The sequence below is a fragment of the Geotrypetes seraphini genome, chromosome 4 (genome assembly GCF_902459505.1).
Source record: "Geotrypetes seraphini chromosome 4, aGeoSer1.1, whole genome shotgun sequence".
Classification (NCBI taxonomy): domain Eukaryota; kingdom Metazoa; phylum Chordata; class Amphibia; order Gymnophiona; family Dermophiidae; genus Geotrypetes; species Geotrypetes seraphini.
In genome coordinates this window covers 183,966,633-183,984,053 of record NC_047087.1, presented here as the reverse complement: position 1 = coordinate 183,984,053, position 17,421 = coordinate 183,966,633, and the positions used below count along the sequence as shown (strand labels likewise).

At 40.7% G+C, this 17,421-nt stretch overlaps 1 protein-coding gene across 1 annotated transcript in view; it reads left to right on the top strand.

Moving 5' to 3' along the window:
• The first annotated feature begins 1,096 nt into the window (after window positions 1-1,096).
• PRKG2 (protein kinase cGMP-dependent 2) overlaps window positions 1,097-17,421 on the top strand; it is a 161,244-nt gene continuing 144,919 nt past the window's right edge. Inside the window, exon 1 of the mRNA XM_033940049.1 lies at window positions 1,097-1,403. The gene's annotated coding sequence lies outside the window, so the exon portion shown is untranslated. The remainder of the gene's footprint in view (window positions 1,404-17,421) is intronic.

The following is a 17,421-nucleotide window of genomic DNA, read 5'->3' as shown; positions in this document are numbered from 1 at the left end:
AAAAGTCCATAAGCCATTATTAAGAGGGAATTGAAAAAATCCACTGCTTATTTCAAGGATAAGCAGTATAAAACTGGTTTTACTCTTTTGGATCTTGCCAGATTCTTGTGACCTGGGTTGGCCGCTGTTGGAAACAGAAAGCAGGGTTTGATGGACCTTCTGCCTGTCCCAGTATGGCAACTCATAAGTTCTTCATTTTTTTTGCAGGTCCCACATACTAATGGAAAAATTAGCACTGGTCCTTAATAAACAAACAAATAAAACCACCCTTGTAAATCCCATTAAATCCGGGAATGGGAAAATCCCATAATAAATTCTCAAAGCTAAGATTCTAGCACAATTTAATAGAAAGGGCCACTATGTTCTTAAAGGTAGCTGTTCTTTAAATACATCCACTGTACTTGAGGGAGATAATGTCATGAAGGTCTGCAGGCAAAGCCTGCTTTACACGCAGAAAAGGCCTTTTCTAAAATCATGCTATGATATACACATGTATAATCAAGCATGATGACAGGACCGTGCATATTTACACACACACACACACCATGTGTGGGCATTCTTAAATATGTGGCTTGGGTGGAATGGAGGGGGGTTACTAAGCATATGCATTTGCACATACATACACTCCTTCTTCATCACAGGGAACTTATTTTATAAAGTCAAACAGGCACCTATGTTGCCATCAAGAAATATTCTTAATCAGACGCCTCTTTTGGACTTCTCATGTAGGCATACTGTTCAAATTTCAAATAAAACATTTTTCTTTACTGATCTTTTTTCCTTCTTTCTTTTTATATTTCTTTTGCCTATTTCCCTCCTCTCCATGCCCATTTTTGCTGTATTCTCCAATTTACTTATTCCCAGACCTTTCATTTTTTGCTTATTGCAGCAGTCGCTCCCTGCCTCTGCTTCCCTGCAGATGGCACCAATGGACTCTCCATTTCTCTCCCTTCTCCTCCCTGCCCCCCCCCCTGCCCCTCGATCCTCTCCCTCCCCCGCCTTTCATGTTTTCTGCAGCTGTTGTGAAACCTCTTCAGTCACTGGCGTGAGCCCAACACTAGTGCTGAATTTGTTAGAGCTATTATAAAGAGGATAAGAACAGCCATCGCTACCCCCCTCCGCCTCCTGTCCAGAGGTGACATGTACAAAGCATGTCAATGACAGAGCATCATCCGAAACCAAAACACAGAGTGGTGATGTCTTCAGGGAGCAGCTACTGAGACATCACCCTGAGGGACTGCTTATTTCAATAGGGGAAAAAAACCCCACACACATAACACACACAGAGCAAGATCCATGGTCCAGGCTGATGCACTGGCTCCTTCTGTGCCCTTGGATACGGCGAAAGTATCTGCTGTTGTCAAAGGATTTGCCTGTACTCCAGGACTCAGACGGCTGCACAGGTGGGTGTACGGATTATATTTCAGAACTGCTGATACTAGCTGCATCTTCTCTCGCCTCTCTTTTATAAATTCTACGTATAGATTCTTCTGAAGGGAAAGGAGTCCAGTGCATGGTATTAGAATGAAGACCCAGGAGAGTGGGAAGAGCTTGGCTCCTCTCTTTCCCCCTCAAACAACATAGGCAGTGAAACTTCAGCAGTTTTGACATGATTGCTCTGTAAATTGCCTTGAACCTTAGGCACAGTGCGACTCATAAAACCCAGATTATTTTAGATTAGATTTTTCTCTTCCAGTCACTTGTTACATTTGAGAATTAGCTGGAGATTTCTCTGCATCACAGCTGCTTACACAGACACATACAACCCAAATTCCTCACTATTACTGTTTTAATGAATGTCTATCCTTTGTTTAGTCTCTTCTCTGTCTTGCATTTTCTTTCCTTTTTTATCTCTTCAAATTTGAGAATGATCAAAGAATATCTAGAATAGGATCATTTTAAACTTGTGAGTATGAGTATTATAACTGTATATGGTTTGTACTTATGATATGTATTTAAACTTTAACATCCAAATTGTCCTTTTGCACCCTAGAGATACCTTGAGGTACCGTGAGCCTTCATCTGATCCTTAAATACTGTGTAACTAAAGGATGCCCCTGTTCTTATAAAGATAAGTTAGATTTTTCTGAATAAAAACAAAACTCTTTCATAGCCCCTAGAGGGAGGGATTTCTAGTCATTGCTTAACAGTGACACCTATGGACTGGCATAAGGATGTGCTTCTACCTGGTTCCTCAAAAGAAATCATTTCCTCGGGTGGAGAACAAGGTGGGATTCTTCTGTTTGTACAGGGTCCAAACAGTTTCATGTGTCCAGTGGGATCAGGTGACAAGGCATTAACCCTCCTTCCCCCTCAGCCCTTCCACATTTTACAGCTCCTTCTCAGCCACAACGAAAAGGCCATGCAGGGGCCATTGACCGCGCCGCTTGGTCTTAGGCCAAAGGCTGAGAAGTGTTGGAGATGGCATGACCGGGGGCATTAGGATTGGGGAAAACTCTCAAGCTGCCTTGAGTAAAAGTCCGTGGAGCTTCCACCTCTTCAGGAGCAGTGAGTAGATTTGAAATGGATTCCAAATGATTGAGCTTACATAGTGAAAGCAAGCCTTGCAAGTCAAAGAGCAATGTGAATTCATGACAAGTATTTCATACATTTTAAATAATAACAGTAATCACTTGGGTTAATATTTAAATGCTACAGTCTGCATTTTTTGTAACACAGGCTGCAGTGTTTAAACATTTTATGTACGTATATTCAGTCCAGAAAGCAAGGGGCAAAGAAAATATGTGGAGAGCGCTACAGCGACCACTGCTAGCATATGGATGGCCGTGATATTCAGCCTTTTGGCCGTCCTACATTAAACAACATAGCTAGAGTAAAAGCCGAATGGTTAGACCAGCAGGCTAAGAACCAGGGAAACATTACATTAGTGTCCTCTATTCCACCAATACCTTTTGGTTCTATGTGGATTACAAAAGAATTGGTCTGGGCATACCCAGAGAAATTACAAGATAGATAGATAGATAGAAAAAGCATTTAGGATCTGGGGACATATTACTACTATTAATTATTTATATAGCGCTACCAGACGCACGCACTCACAAAGAATAAGAAAACAGTCCCTGCTCGAAAGAGCTTACAATCTAAACAGGCAAGACAGACAAACAGGGTGTCATGGATACAGTTGAGAAGGTTATATCATTTGAGAAATTTCTTAAATGACTTGTTTTTTAATTCTTTCCTAAAGGTTTTGTAGTTGGGTGTTGTGGTCAGCAGGTTGGAGAGTGGTGATCTACTTTTGCTGCTTTGGTGGCTAAAAGGCTGTCATATATTTTCATGCATTGGGGGGTGAGTAAAGGGTGCCTGTGTCCTCCTTGGTCTCGATGTGTTGTTCCTGGTTAGATAGGTTGGTCCATCGCTATTGAGGGCTTTGAATAGGATGCATTAGAATTTGTAGCGTATACCTGCTTGTACAGAGAGTCATTGCGAGTCTTGGAATGCGGTGGTAATGTAGTCATATTTTTTCAGCAAGTATATCAGTCTGAGAACTGTATTTTGCACTGTTTGTAATTGTTTTATCATGTTGGCAGGGCATTGCAGGTATAGGATATTACAGTAGTCTAGGAGTCCCAGGACTGGACCAGGAGTCTAAATTGTTTTTGCCAAAGTATTTTCAGATTTGTCTTAGGTTGCGCATGACAGTGAAGGCTTTCTGGACTTGCTGATTTGTAATTGCATGGAGTAGACTTTGTCTATCATTATACCCAGCAGTTTTAGGTTGGGTTGCATAGGGTATGTGATGGAGTTTATTTCAAGGTTTGTTATGGTTGGGGTTTTGCTTTTTTTTTGAGAAGTAAGAATTTAGTTTTGTCTTGGATCAGCTTTAGTTTGTAGTCTATCATCCATTGTGACACTGTTTCTAGTGTTATGTGTAGCATGCTTTTTTTTTTTTTTTAAATTATAATTTTGAATACTTACAATATCCAATAATTCAAAAAGGAAAAAAAAGAAATCTCACAAATAATACATAATCATTCATACATACATAATTCCTTTTTAAGCCCACATTATGGGGAAACATGTTACAATTTCTAAACAAACAAATTTGCAAGAAAAGATAAAGGACAATAATTCTCAGTTCTAGTGTTATGTGTAGCATGCTTGTTGAGTTGGGGGTAGGTTGTTCGAAAGGAAGGAGGATGGTGATATCATCTGCGTAGCTGTACAAAGTTATGCCTAGTTTGTCCAAGCAAGTACCGAGTGTGGCTATGTAGAGATTGAAGAGTGCTGGAGATAGAGGAGAGCCTTTGGGGACTCCGCAGGGGTTGGTCCAGGATTCTGAATTTGCTTTGTTTGTTTTAACTCTATATCTCCTGGAGTGAAGGAATCCTTTGAACCAAGTGTAAACCCTACCTGTGATTCCTATTGCTTCCAGTTCAAATCCCACTGCAGCTCCTTGTGGCTATGAGCAAGTCACTTAACCCTCTATTGCAGGGGTGTCAAAGTCCCACCTCGAGGGCCGCAATCCAGTCGGGTTTTTAGGATTTCCCCATTGAATATGCATGAGATCTATTAGCATACAATGAAAGCAGTGCATGCAAATAGACCTCATGCATATTCATTGGGGAAATCCTGAAAACCCGACTGGATTGTGGCCCTCGAGGAGGGACTTTGACACCCCTGCTCTATTGTCTCAGGTACAGAGCCCTTTAAGGACAAGAAAATACCTACTGTACCCACGTTGAAAGCTTTTGGACCTGTAGGCAGTTTATAAGAAAATACATAAATATACAGATAGCTGAATATTGCTAACTATTCCTTGAGTTAGACAAGACCTCCTTGCTCTGTCTTAAATACCAGGTTATTCTTCAGAGTGGGAGAATCACTGAGGGATCCACCCCACAGTATCCAGACCTCCTGCAGTCAACCATAGAATCCATGAAAAGGCAGAACTGAGTGTGCAGAACCTGTGTTCTTTTATTAATATTTGGGAACCATGGGTCATTTTTATGCAAGCAATGAAAAAGGTGCTGGAACTCAGTATCCCTGAGTACACCCTTAAAAAATGCCCTTCCTGGCAATATGGGCCAGATTCTATAAATTGCACTCAAAAATCAGCACCAGTAAAGATCAGTGCTAAATGCGATTCTATACATAGTGCGCAACCCTTTATAGATTCACACTTAGCACCAATTTCCATGCACAAACTTTAAGTGTCATATTTAACACCTGTTAAAACCTGGTGTAAATGCTGCCACCCAAGCTGGGAGTGCTGGCCCAGTAGACTATAAATACATGCACAACTTTTTCAAATGCCTCTAACATGCTCATTTCCCTCCTATGGCCAACCCTCTTTTGAGTTACTCTTTATGGGAATGAGGTGTGCTGCCTTATAGAATACACTTCTCGCTCCAAATTCGCGGGGATTAGGGGCAGAATTGACCCGCAAATAGGGCTGACTCTGACTTCCGGACCTTTCCACATCTTACCTGGTAGTCTAGCGGTAAAGTTGGGCAGGAGCGATCTTCCTACATTCTTGTCCCGTGCAGAGCCGTGAACAAAAATGGCTGCCTTGAGTTCCCACTGTAGTCTCAGACCACAGGAACTCATGGCAGCCATTTTTGTTCATGGCTCTGCAGGGGCAGGAGTGTAGGAAGATCGCTTCTGCCCCGCTTCACCGCTAGACCACTAGGTAAGGTGTGGAGAGGTCTGGGAAGCGGGAGGAAAGAGGGGGTGGGTCAGGATTTAGAAACTCATGACTAACCTAAGTCGTGAGTCCTAAACCCGCAAATTTGGAGGGAGAAATATAACGCACAGCCAGATGCAAAGGAAAATTGTAATGGGTGCCAATTATCTTCAATAATTGATTGTTAGAACCCAAATTATTGATGGTTATGAGCTCATTATTCAATTAATGTGCGCACACAATTTTGAAGCGTTTCCAAATTTGGATGCCATATATACAATACAGGGATATATGGATAATGCTGGGGTGGTTTGTAAGGAATTTCCATAGCACTATCCAGATAGTGCACTATGGGGGGGAATCCTATTTATGTCACTTAAAAAAGTAGTTCCCAAAAAATTGTTGCTTAGTGCTATTCTATAAACTGCATCCAGAATTTGGCGTAGTTTATAAGATTTGCGTAGCACGTGACTAAAATTTAGGTGCAGTCATTTTTTGGTGTATTCTTTAACAGGGTGCTTAACCTTTAGGAACACTCATGACCTGCCCATGCCCCTCCCTTGGCCACGCCTTCTATTGAGATCTGTGCATGAGACTTTATGCACACCACTTTATAGAACAGGGGTAGGGAACTCCGGTCTTCGAGAGCCGTAATCCAGTCGGGTTTTCAGGATTTCCCCAATGAATATGCATTGAAAGCAGTGCATGCAAATAGATCTCATGCATATTCATTGGGGAAATTCTGAACACCCAACTGGATTACAGCTCTCGAGGACCAGAGTTCCTTACCTCTGTTATAGAATATGCTTAGAATGTTGTGCATGTAAATTCCAATTAGTGCCAATAATTGCATGTTAATTGGCAATTATCAGCACAGATTGGCTTGTTAACTAATTAGGACCCCCCTTTTACTAAGCTGCGATAAAAGTTTCTACCATGTCTGAGTGGATTCTTTGATAATACTTAGAATTTTTTTGTACTTATTGTATATTAAACTCAATAAAATCTTCGAACTTAAAAAAAGTTTCTACCATGGCCCAGGGTGCTAAATGCTTCAACGCTCATAGGAAAGGGGGGAGGTAAGTCACGCATGCAAATCAGAATAACATAGATTTGCATGCACAACTTTAGTCATGGAATATAGAATCTGGGGGTATAGGTGCAATTAAAAAAAAGAAAAAGACTAAAGTTAGTCAAAGGATTAAAACACACTAAGTGCAAATTCTTTCTCAGCAATTGCTATTAAAAAATTCTAACGTACGTCTGTATTTAAAGGTCTAACTTTAGGCACAAGCACTCAGTGGCATAGCGAGGGTGACAGGCACCCATGGCGGTAGAACCCCTCACCCTCTTCTCTCCCATCACCTCCACAAGCTCCTTCCCCACCCCCTCCTGCCATGTGTGCGCTGCTTCCGCCATACTTCTGTAATGCTCCTGGTGTGAGCAGCAACCCCCAAACTGCTGTCGCGCCAGCATCGGCTCTTTCTCTGAAATCACTTCCTAGACACGGGTCCAGGAAGTGATGTCAGAAGAAGACGCAGGCGTGACAGCAGCTTGGGGGTTGCTGCTCATTCCAGGAACATTACAGATGTATGGGGCAAGAGAGCAGGATGGGGGCGTGGGATGAGGATGTCCCCCTTACTACGTCTCTGCAAGCACTTATGCTAGACTAGGGGTAGGCAATTCCTGTCCTCGAGAGCTGGATCCAGGTCAGGTTTTCAGGATATCCACAATAAATATGCATGAAATAGATTTGCATCTCAAGGGGGCAATGCATGCAAATCCATCTCATACTTATTCATTGTGGATATCCTGAAAACCTGACCTGGCTCCGGCTCTCGAGGACCGGAATTGCCTATCCCTGTGCTAGACCACCATGCTGGTTTAAATACTTGTGCCTAACTGTAGTTGATTAAACACGTAAATGCTAGAATTCCATAAATTGCTAGGCACACCCCTAACCTGTTCACACCCCTCCCAGATCCATATCCTCTTCCAGTTGTGCATGATAGATTTTACTAGCACAATTTAAAGAATACAGACCAATGGCAGTTATGCATGTAATCGCTAAATAGTGTCAATTAGCACCAATCTGCACCAATTATATCAAATAATTGGTTGTTTATACCTAATTAGCTGCTAATTAAACAAATCATTTGCACATGTAACTGATAGTATCGCTGATTATTTGCAATGCCTCATGCAGTGGTATAGTGAGGGTAGGAGTGCATAGGTCACTGGAACCCCCTCCCTCTTCTCCGCTCCCTGCTCCTTCCCCATCCCCCACCATGCATGTCTTCCCTTCCCCCATACTTCTTTAACTCTTCACCAGACAGCCTGGGCTCCCCCTCTGATGTTACTTCCTGGTCCCAAGACCAGGAAGTGATTTCAGAGGGAGAGCCGACGCCTATGTGGACAGCAGATTGGAGATGCTGCTCATATCAATAAGGAGTTAAAGAGGTATGAGGGGGAACGGAGAAGAGGAGAGGTGTCGGCGTTCCCACCAACATGGCGCCTGGGGCAGTCCGCTCCCTGCCCCTCTTTACTGCGCCACTGGCCTCATGGTTATTAATTGTGCTATTTACAGTCCCTGCCTTTTGTGTTTTCCTTGTCATGTCTTCTATTTTTATTTTTTTGTTTCTGACGGTATAGTTTTTATGCATTGCAAACCACTTTGACATACCTTGGTTTCAAAGGTGGCATAAGAAATTTTATGAAAATAAAATAAATAATTCTATAACTTGTGCATGTAGCTTTGCACACCCTGCATTATATTATGCACGCAACATTATACAATTAGGGGGTTATATGGATATTTGGTTTTCAATTTTGGTGCAACGGATTTTTGGCTAAAATTCAACTGGAAAGTGAGGCTAAGGCAAAAAAACAAAAGGAATTGACCCCAAAATATCCACAAAGAAGAAAATCCAGAGAAAACCAAAAAAACTCTGTGGAGTGACGATGTTCCCAAATGGACTTTATTTGAAAGTATCAAAGTTCCAAAGGTACACTGAAATTATCCACATAAAATAATTTCATCCACATAAAAGTAAATCATCCACATAAGAGCCTTAAAGGACCTAGTCCGCTAGGGATACAGGATCCAACACGGTCCGCGTTTCGACAAAAAGTCTTCTTCAGGGGTCCTATAAATAATGAGGGATACATTAAGAATGCATGTAAGTTATGAATAGTAGTGGTGATAAAATGTGAAACTGTGAATGATATCTGACATGCAAAGAGTATGAAAGATATGTGATAAAGGACACAGTGATGTAAATGGCACTAATAAAAATGAGTTGGTGAAAAAGGTGATAAATGTCATAAAAATGTGAAAACAGAAAATATTTGGATCTATGCAAAATGCAGAGTGAAGTGAAAAACTTAATTGTATTATAAAAGTGAGGCTAATAAGCATGCATTGTATATAGACAGCATGAGAGCCTGCTTGTCAGTTAAAGAACAAAAATGCATCAGGATTGATCCAAGTTCATCTTCTCACTAGTCATGAATGTGAAGATATATGCTTATAATTAGGTCTCAGTTTCTCAGTAGGCACAGTAGGTATCTACCTAGGCCTTCCACACTGAAACAGGCACCCTCCTCCTCTCTCTGCAGGTACCTTTTCTTCACAAGCCCTGCTCAGCCTGAACAGCAGCATTCCAGCTGAGCAGCAAGAAAATGTTCACTTTATGAAGGGAATCTTTTTTTGTTTGTGGGGGGAGGTGTTCAGGCATTTTTATTTATTTATTTTTATTATTATGGGAGCAATTTCAAGAGTGCATCTTCTTTCGGAAAGAGCACACACTCTTATGAAAAAGCACACCATTCTTGCCAACAGGGTGCATTCTTTCCTTGTAATGAATGCATGTGTGCACTATCAGGAAATAATGTGCACTCTTTGCAAATCGTGCACCATGCTTGGGAAACAGGCACACTTTTACAAAAGAGTGCGTTCTATTGATGACAAATGGAAAAAAAAAAACGCATTTCATGTTTTTTTCTGCTCGTTTTCTTTTGACAACAACATGAAATGACAGGAGATATATTTCCTGCGTTGTTTCAAATGAATGACTATCCATAGCTGGACCTCCTCCTTAAAGGTACAAGAGCAGTGATGGTATTTAAAATGTAAAATATAATCACGGTTGACTCATTCCTGTGCCTTTAAGAGAGCAATTTTGATAGGATGCTGCCACTTGCTGTGCTTGTGAACAGTTCCTGTCAGTCCCGCCTTTAGAACGCTAGCACAGTTTGAAAGAAGACTCTCTTTCTCCTTGCTCATGTATCTAAGAGCACATTTATTTATTTATTTTTCACATGTATAACCTGCCTACAATTAAGCAACATACAATATGAACATACACAATTTTAAAAAAGAAAACAACCCAAGGACAGCACAAACTCATTTTTAGATTCTTTCAGTCTTGAGATGCTTAATCTGCCAATAGGAAAGCTTTTAAGTACAAATGTGTTTTTTAACAGCTTTATAAAGTGCAAAAAGGAAGTGCAGCAGAAAAGAGGCGTTGGAAGAGCGTTCCACAGCTTAGGCCCCATTAAAAAAACAAACAAACCCCAACCGCGAGTATCACAGCATGTTGTATGCGCTGCAAATCAGGCATAGCTACTCGTTTTTTATCCCTAATCCGTAAGTCTCAGCTTGCAGTGTAAAATCGTATCACAGACATAAAGTAAAGGAGAGCAGTACAGTACAAGCTTTGAAAAATTTAAAATAGCACCTTATACTGTATCAGAAATTGCATGGGTTGCCAATATAGATGCTTTAATACAGGTGTCAACCTGTTGGTAAAGAGCCAGACCAGTGGCGTAGTAAGGGAGGGTGAGGGGGGGCAGACCGTCCTGGGTGCCATGTTGGTGGGGGCGCCTCTCTGCCCCCTGCCTCTTCCCATTCCTCCCCTCCATGCCTGCACCCCCTTCCCTACTCCCATACCTCTAGTTGAAGTTGTTGTTCGCGGCGGTCAGCATGCGCTCTTTGCGACCCCATTGACTCTCCCGCTGACGTCACTTCCGGGTGCCACGCATAGGAAGTGATGTCAGAGGGAGAGCCGACGGGGGTCGCAAGGAGCATGTTGTTGACTGCCGCGAGTAACAACTTCAACTAGAGGTATGGGGGAAGGGAAGGAGCGGGGGGCATCACTGCCCCAGGTGCCTCTCACCCTCGCTACGCCACTAAGCCAGACGACCAGCATTCTGAATCACCTGTAATGCCTATAATCTAGTCTGAGATAATCCAAGGTAACAATCAATGCGGCCCTACCTATAGCGTTCAAATGACATGTGAATTTGTGAATTGCATTCAGTTTGTATGGGTGCCTAAAATTTTAAAGTACAAGCAAATCACTTGTGCACAATCAATTTGCATCCCCAGAACCCTGACTGTGTGCAAAAACATGAAAATAAACAACAAAAAAATAATTGCGAAAACTTATTTTAAAACTAACTAACCCTTTTTTTTTAGGGGGTCTATGCACTTCCTACCTGGCATGCAAATAACTAATGAATGATATACACTATAAGAATACAAAGTCATCATAGCTAAAGACATATGCTTTCAGGGTAACCAGGACAAATAAAAAATGTAGAAATCACATTCTGTAAGAAAACTGTAAAGGGATCCATTGTCCATTCTGAAAGGTTCCATCACAGCTAACTCGTATAGCCAATTCGTTTCATAAGTTTAGACAAATGCTAGAATAAAGCATAGCTGTTAGTGAGGTGCTGATTGCATCCATTAGATTCACTGTTTTTTCTTTTAATGACCGTACTCTGAAGTACTTCACTAGCAGCATTGACACATTATAGGGAAAAATATATGTAGCTAAGGGTCTCTTCTATTAAATCATGCTGAAATCTGAGCTTAATGGGTTCTATTCAGGACTTTCCTGCACTCTTAAGTCAGATATAATGCAGCACTTTTATAGGACATTGTCAATTTTTTCTGTTTCAGGTCATGTGCTAATGTTCCTATTAGGAGGTGGTAAGTGTTCCAGCATTAATTTAGTGTTAGCCAGTTAACATAGAGAATGACACGGGGATAACCGCAGGAAATCATCCCATGTCATTCTTTAGTATCTATCTCAACCTCAGTCCTTCTACACCAATATTCTTCAAGGCGAGGCTTGAAGGTCAGTGGTTGTGACCATTCATACACTGATTCTTTCCTCTCTCCTTAAGAATGACACGGCGATGGTTTCGCACAATTAACCGTGGAACGGGGACGGAGACAAATTCTGTCCTCATGTCACTCTCTGCGCTGGTTAATGCTTCCTGACCCATTCTCCACCCATGACACACACCCTCCTAAAATATTTAGAAAAAAAATAGCTAATGCACGAGTTAGCATGTGCAAACAGGCAAAATACTGCAAAATGCTTTAACATGTTTTGCTTTACCCCTCACTAAGCATGCATTGGGGCTTAACCACCTTTACTAAAAGGGCCCCTAGATAATAAAATTTAAAAAGCATTCTATTAGTGGCAGATCCCATGAATAACTCTCAGAAGCAGTGTTGCCACTCTCATCATGGATCCTGCTGCTTATCCTGTGGTTATTCTTAATCATACTTTCCCTATGCTCAAATATAATGATATGGAGTGTTACTAGGGGTTGCCAGATTTCCTCTTTGAAAAAAAGAGGACACTTGGCCCAGCCCCATTCTACCCCCCAGCCCCACCCCATTCTGCCTCTAGCCCTGCCCTGTTCTTCCCCAGCCCCGCCTCCACACAAACCTCCCTGAGCTCGAAAGCCGCATTTGGAAGCCTTCACGAATGCACGGACGTCAATGCAATGATGTAACACACATGTGCGCATGCATATGACATCATCACAGTGACAGCCACACACGCGCAAAGGCTTCTAGGTGCGGCCTCCGAGCTCAGGATTTCCAAAACCCAGAAAACTGCCGAATTTTGAAAATCCCTCTGGGTACCCAGACAGTCCTCTAAAAAGAGGACTTGTTTGGGTTTTCCCAGACGTATTGTAACCCTAAGGGCTCCTTTAATCAAGCCGCACCGCCTTGCTAGCCGCTAACGCCTGCCTTGAGCAGGCGGTAGTTTTTTGGCCAGCACGGGGGCTAGCACATAATTAAAAGTCACGCGCGCGAACCCTGTTAGTGCGGCTTGATAAAAGGAGCCCTAAGTGTTACTCGTTCTCTTCCCATATCACTCAAATAGGTCTTCTGATGTTCAAGCCAAGAAAAGCACAGAAATAACACATATTTACCGTCATTGCACGTTGTAGTTATTTGTTTAATTAACTTTCTTAAGTGCAACAATAAAACCTTCAAGAAAAGCAGATAAAAAAAACTTTTTCATTGGAGGCACAACAGGTACCTTTGGTTGTTTGTTTGTTTGTTTTTTTAATTCTTTATTCATTTTTATAACTTACAAGTGTACCTTTGATTACTACTGAAGGTTGAAAAAAAATAGAAAGTTACATTTCACAGTCACTACAAATTATATTTTATGTCTATTGAATTGCATATTCTTTCTACTGTCTAAACCAAAAGCCTGTCACCTACTCAGATAGCATGTATTTCATAGCCATTCTTTAATGGATGGCCATTTTGGAGGAATGTGTTTTGCACAAACTAAATCAATGTCAGTCCCCATAATAATACTTCATCTGCCACTAGCTAAAATAACATAAGGATGTTCCATCATATCTAGAGCAGAATGTCTTTATGGCAAAGGGGTTTCTTGTTGCCATGGTAATCACACCATAGGACTTTGTTTGGGGTGAGGGACTGTTATAAGCAAGAATGACCACAGGTAAAACGCACAGAAGTGGTTTTTTTTTTTTGTGTGTGTGTGTTTTAGTACTATAAGAAGGAATTGCATTTCTGGATTGATACCACTGAGCAGACCCTGCCACCATGTGCAGATCTGGTCATATATGTGCAGTCTTGACCTTTGAACCAACACAATAAGAGGGTTTTATACTTATGGCCTTATCCAATCGGTGTTTCTTCCCCCCCCCCTCGAAAGTTGTAATGCTTTTAATTATGTACATCGCTTTGAACTATGATTAAGAGATTAATCAAATTGTAAATAAAACTTGAAACTTGATAAATACACCCTAATTACAGATGCCTAGAGACGCCTAACTAAATTTAGCATGCAATTAAGAAAAAATTTGAGTGGTAATTGACCATGCCATTAAAAACTGATTTCTTTTTTTTAAAATTTTTTATTCATTTTTGATATCAAATACAAAGTGCAAACACATGAACATTCAAGTAACGTACCATATTGCACTCTATTTTAACAATAAAATATAAAACTGTTTTATCCCCCTTCCCACCCTAACCCACTCCCATCCCACCTGGATATGTATGATGTTCATTCATGAAACAAAAGGGAAATAATAATAGTAGTAATAATAATGATAATAGTTAACAATATTTTGTTAACGGGCCCCAAATTTCCTTAAATTTACTATGATGTCCCAACTGTAAAGAATTAATATTTTCAAACTTATAAATCTGGCATAGGGATTCCCACCAGAAACTATAATTTAAGTTATCCCAACTTTTCCAGTTTTTCATTATCAATTGCATGGCTACTCCTGTTGTGATGAGGAGCAATTTGTTTTGATTTGCATTAATTGGTTTTTGGGGTAATAAAATTGTTCCAAATAATACTATATCATATGATAATGCTAGTGGAACATCCAATATTGTGATAATTTGACCCCAAATAGATTTTGAGCATGGATATTGGACGCCAGCACACTCATAAAGCTGCAGTTGCCAATTAAGCTGCTAGCTTTCATGCAAGGTTCACCAAAATATTTAATTTTATTGTTTTTATTGTTCCATCATGAAACTCAAAAGAATAAAGAATAGTTGCATTAGCGGGAGGTCGTTATAGTTGCCAAAATGCTGGCCTTCTGATAACGAGCTCAACTCAATACTTCGAAGCTCCTCATTATATACCTTTAGTTCAGTATGACATCATTGGCCGTGTGGGCCAACCAAAAACAGAGGTGGTCTTTAAAGTTAGACAAAGAAAATTCCTTTACAGGTTTAAAAGTTTCAGAAATTACATTTTGTTTTGTTTATATTCATTTCTGAATATACATTAACATTTTATAACATATCCAATCAATATTCTTTTGTCCTTTCCACAAAAGGTATATTAAGAAAATCTGCATTTGTTAAAAAGGTGCTGAAATATTCTCAGCCTTAGAGAAAAAAAGGAGAAGGCAATCAAGGAGAAGGAGGGGCTTTCTCCCCCTCTCCCTATGCTAGAGACTGCTACGAGTCTCACTCTAATTATTTCCAGATGCTGTGTTCAGGATTTTTTCCTTAGTGTTCTTTTTATAAACCCATTTCATTTTTTAATACAAATTCTTTTACAAATCCATTCATACCACACATTCAGGGGCCCCACATCCATTCAGACCATGTATTTTTATTCATTCTTAATGCATGTTATATCTCAGTTTAGAATATGAAATCTGATATACTTTTCCTAACCAGCCTGAGGCACATCTGGTATCAATTAGAACCACGATGCTAAAAGCGGGAAAACTAAACAAAAGAGACACAGGCCGAACAAAAGAGACACAGGCCGAACACAAAATGGAGTACAAGACACAGAAGATACAGAAAACCAGAGAACAAAATGGAGTCTATGTATATCCTGATTTCCTCCATGATCTAGCTTAATAGCAAAGTACATAAAAAGAATATTATTATGCTTTTCCTTAATATTAATCTGTAGTGTGTTTTTCTGGCCTTGGCTACATCCATATTCAGATTTTTATTCACCAATTTTTTGTACGATTCTATTGGGCGTGGCCTTAACTAACACATATGCTTGTATCTAACTAGAGTTACCCAGAATCATATGAAACACAGGCTCTTTTGTAGAAACATTCCACAAAAATACTGCACCATCATGTCCTGACGTCCATTCCATTACCGTCCCATAGACATCACCCCCTACTGGCCACGTGCCACTACTGCTCAATTTCCAAAATTTGAGTATCAAGGGACAATGATAGAGCAAATGATCCAATGTCTCTACATCAAGATGGCAGTGCCAGCATCTATTAGATTTAGAACTGTCTAACCTCTGTAACTAACAGGGGTCCAAAAAGATCTATACAACAAGAAAAACCAGGTCTGTCTCAGAGATGCTGAAGCTATACATCTCATTCTCCAATTCCAAATTCATGGCCATTGAGATGCAGAAATCTGCTGCTCTGTCTCAATGCTCCAAATGTCTTTAAGACTATTTTTTGGATTTTTATTCACAAATTCAGATATTAATTTATACCACTGGGCAGCCTGTCGTACAAATCTATCTGGAAGCATAGAACCGGCAAACTATACTGATTTTTTATATTACGCCATTCAGGGAACCCTTTCTGAATAGCCTGCTTCAACTGCAACCATTTAAATGTTTGAGACTTTGAAATACCAAAAGATTGTTGCACTTGTGAAAACTCAAGCATCTTTCCATTTGATATCACATCATCAAGCATATGTATTCCTGCCTGCATCCAATGCTTCCAGATAACTTTATATCCACCAATTTGAATCTTGGAGTTCAACCATAGGGACTGACAAGTGGACTGATGAATTGAAATCGGTGTCAAATCATTTAAAGATTTTATTGTTTGCCATGTGGAAACTAATATTTTGTTGTCCTTATAAAGCCTAGGCATCTTGATTCTCAAAACATGTCCCAAACGCAATGGGGACAGGAGTTGCCATTCCAAATATAGCCAATCCGGAAGATGTCAAAGACATCAGGAAGGATCCAATACGTACCCAGTCTCATGATAAAAGCTTGATGGTATCTATAGAAGTTTGGAAAATTTACTCCTCCTGCAGCAATTGGTTAGCTAATTAATATTGCAGAATACCATATGGCACCTAGTGATGTCTAAGTTGAGGCGCTTACTACTACTATCCATTCAGTCGTGTCCAACCCTTGGATAATCTGTAGGCCAGTCCTCGCCACGCTTCCCTGTTTTCCACAGCTTCTTTCAATTATTTGATGTTCATTCCCATGTCATTCTTGATGGTATCCATTCAAAGGGCCTTTGGTCTCCCCTGCTTCCTTTTACCACTGAGTAGCACCTCCTTTTCTAGTGAATTTGCCCTCATCACATACCCAAAATAGGTCAGTTTCTGTCTGGTAATCTTGCCATCCAGGGACAATTCTGGGTTTATATGATCAAGAACATCTTTGTTGGTGATCCTAGCTGCTCATGGGATTCAGAGAAGCCTTCTCCAGTACCACAGCTCGAAGGCATCAATTTTTCTGCTGTCTGATTTTGTGAGTGTCCATGTCGCGATTGGGAACACAATGGCAGTGATCAGTCTTTGTTTGATGGTGACTGAGATGTTGAGGCACTTACCAGCATCTAACTACACCTACCTGAAAAGTAGGCGTGATTAGGGGCAGAGAATACGGGTGTTATCTTAGGTGTCACTAGGTATCTTTGTTAGGTGCCGGTAAATTAGGCCAGGAAAACCCTAGCCTAATATACTGGTTCCAACCATAAGGATGCCTAGCGACACCTAAACACTCCTAGGCACCACTAAGCATGATTCTATAAGTGACACCTAGCGGTTGACATCCGCACCAACCGGTGCTTACACGTTAGGTGCCATTAGTCGCCATTTATAGAATCAAGCCCCAACTGCCCTGTTCATTTCCTTTTATCACTTTTATATATCTAGTAACATGAAAGCACTTCAGTCATAGACATGTATTCATGCAAGTGCTGATATGAACCTT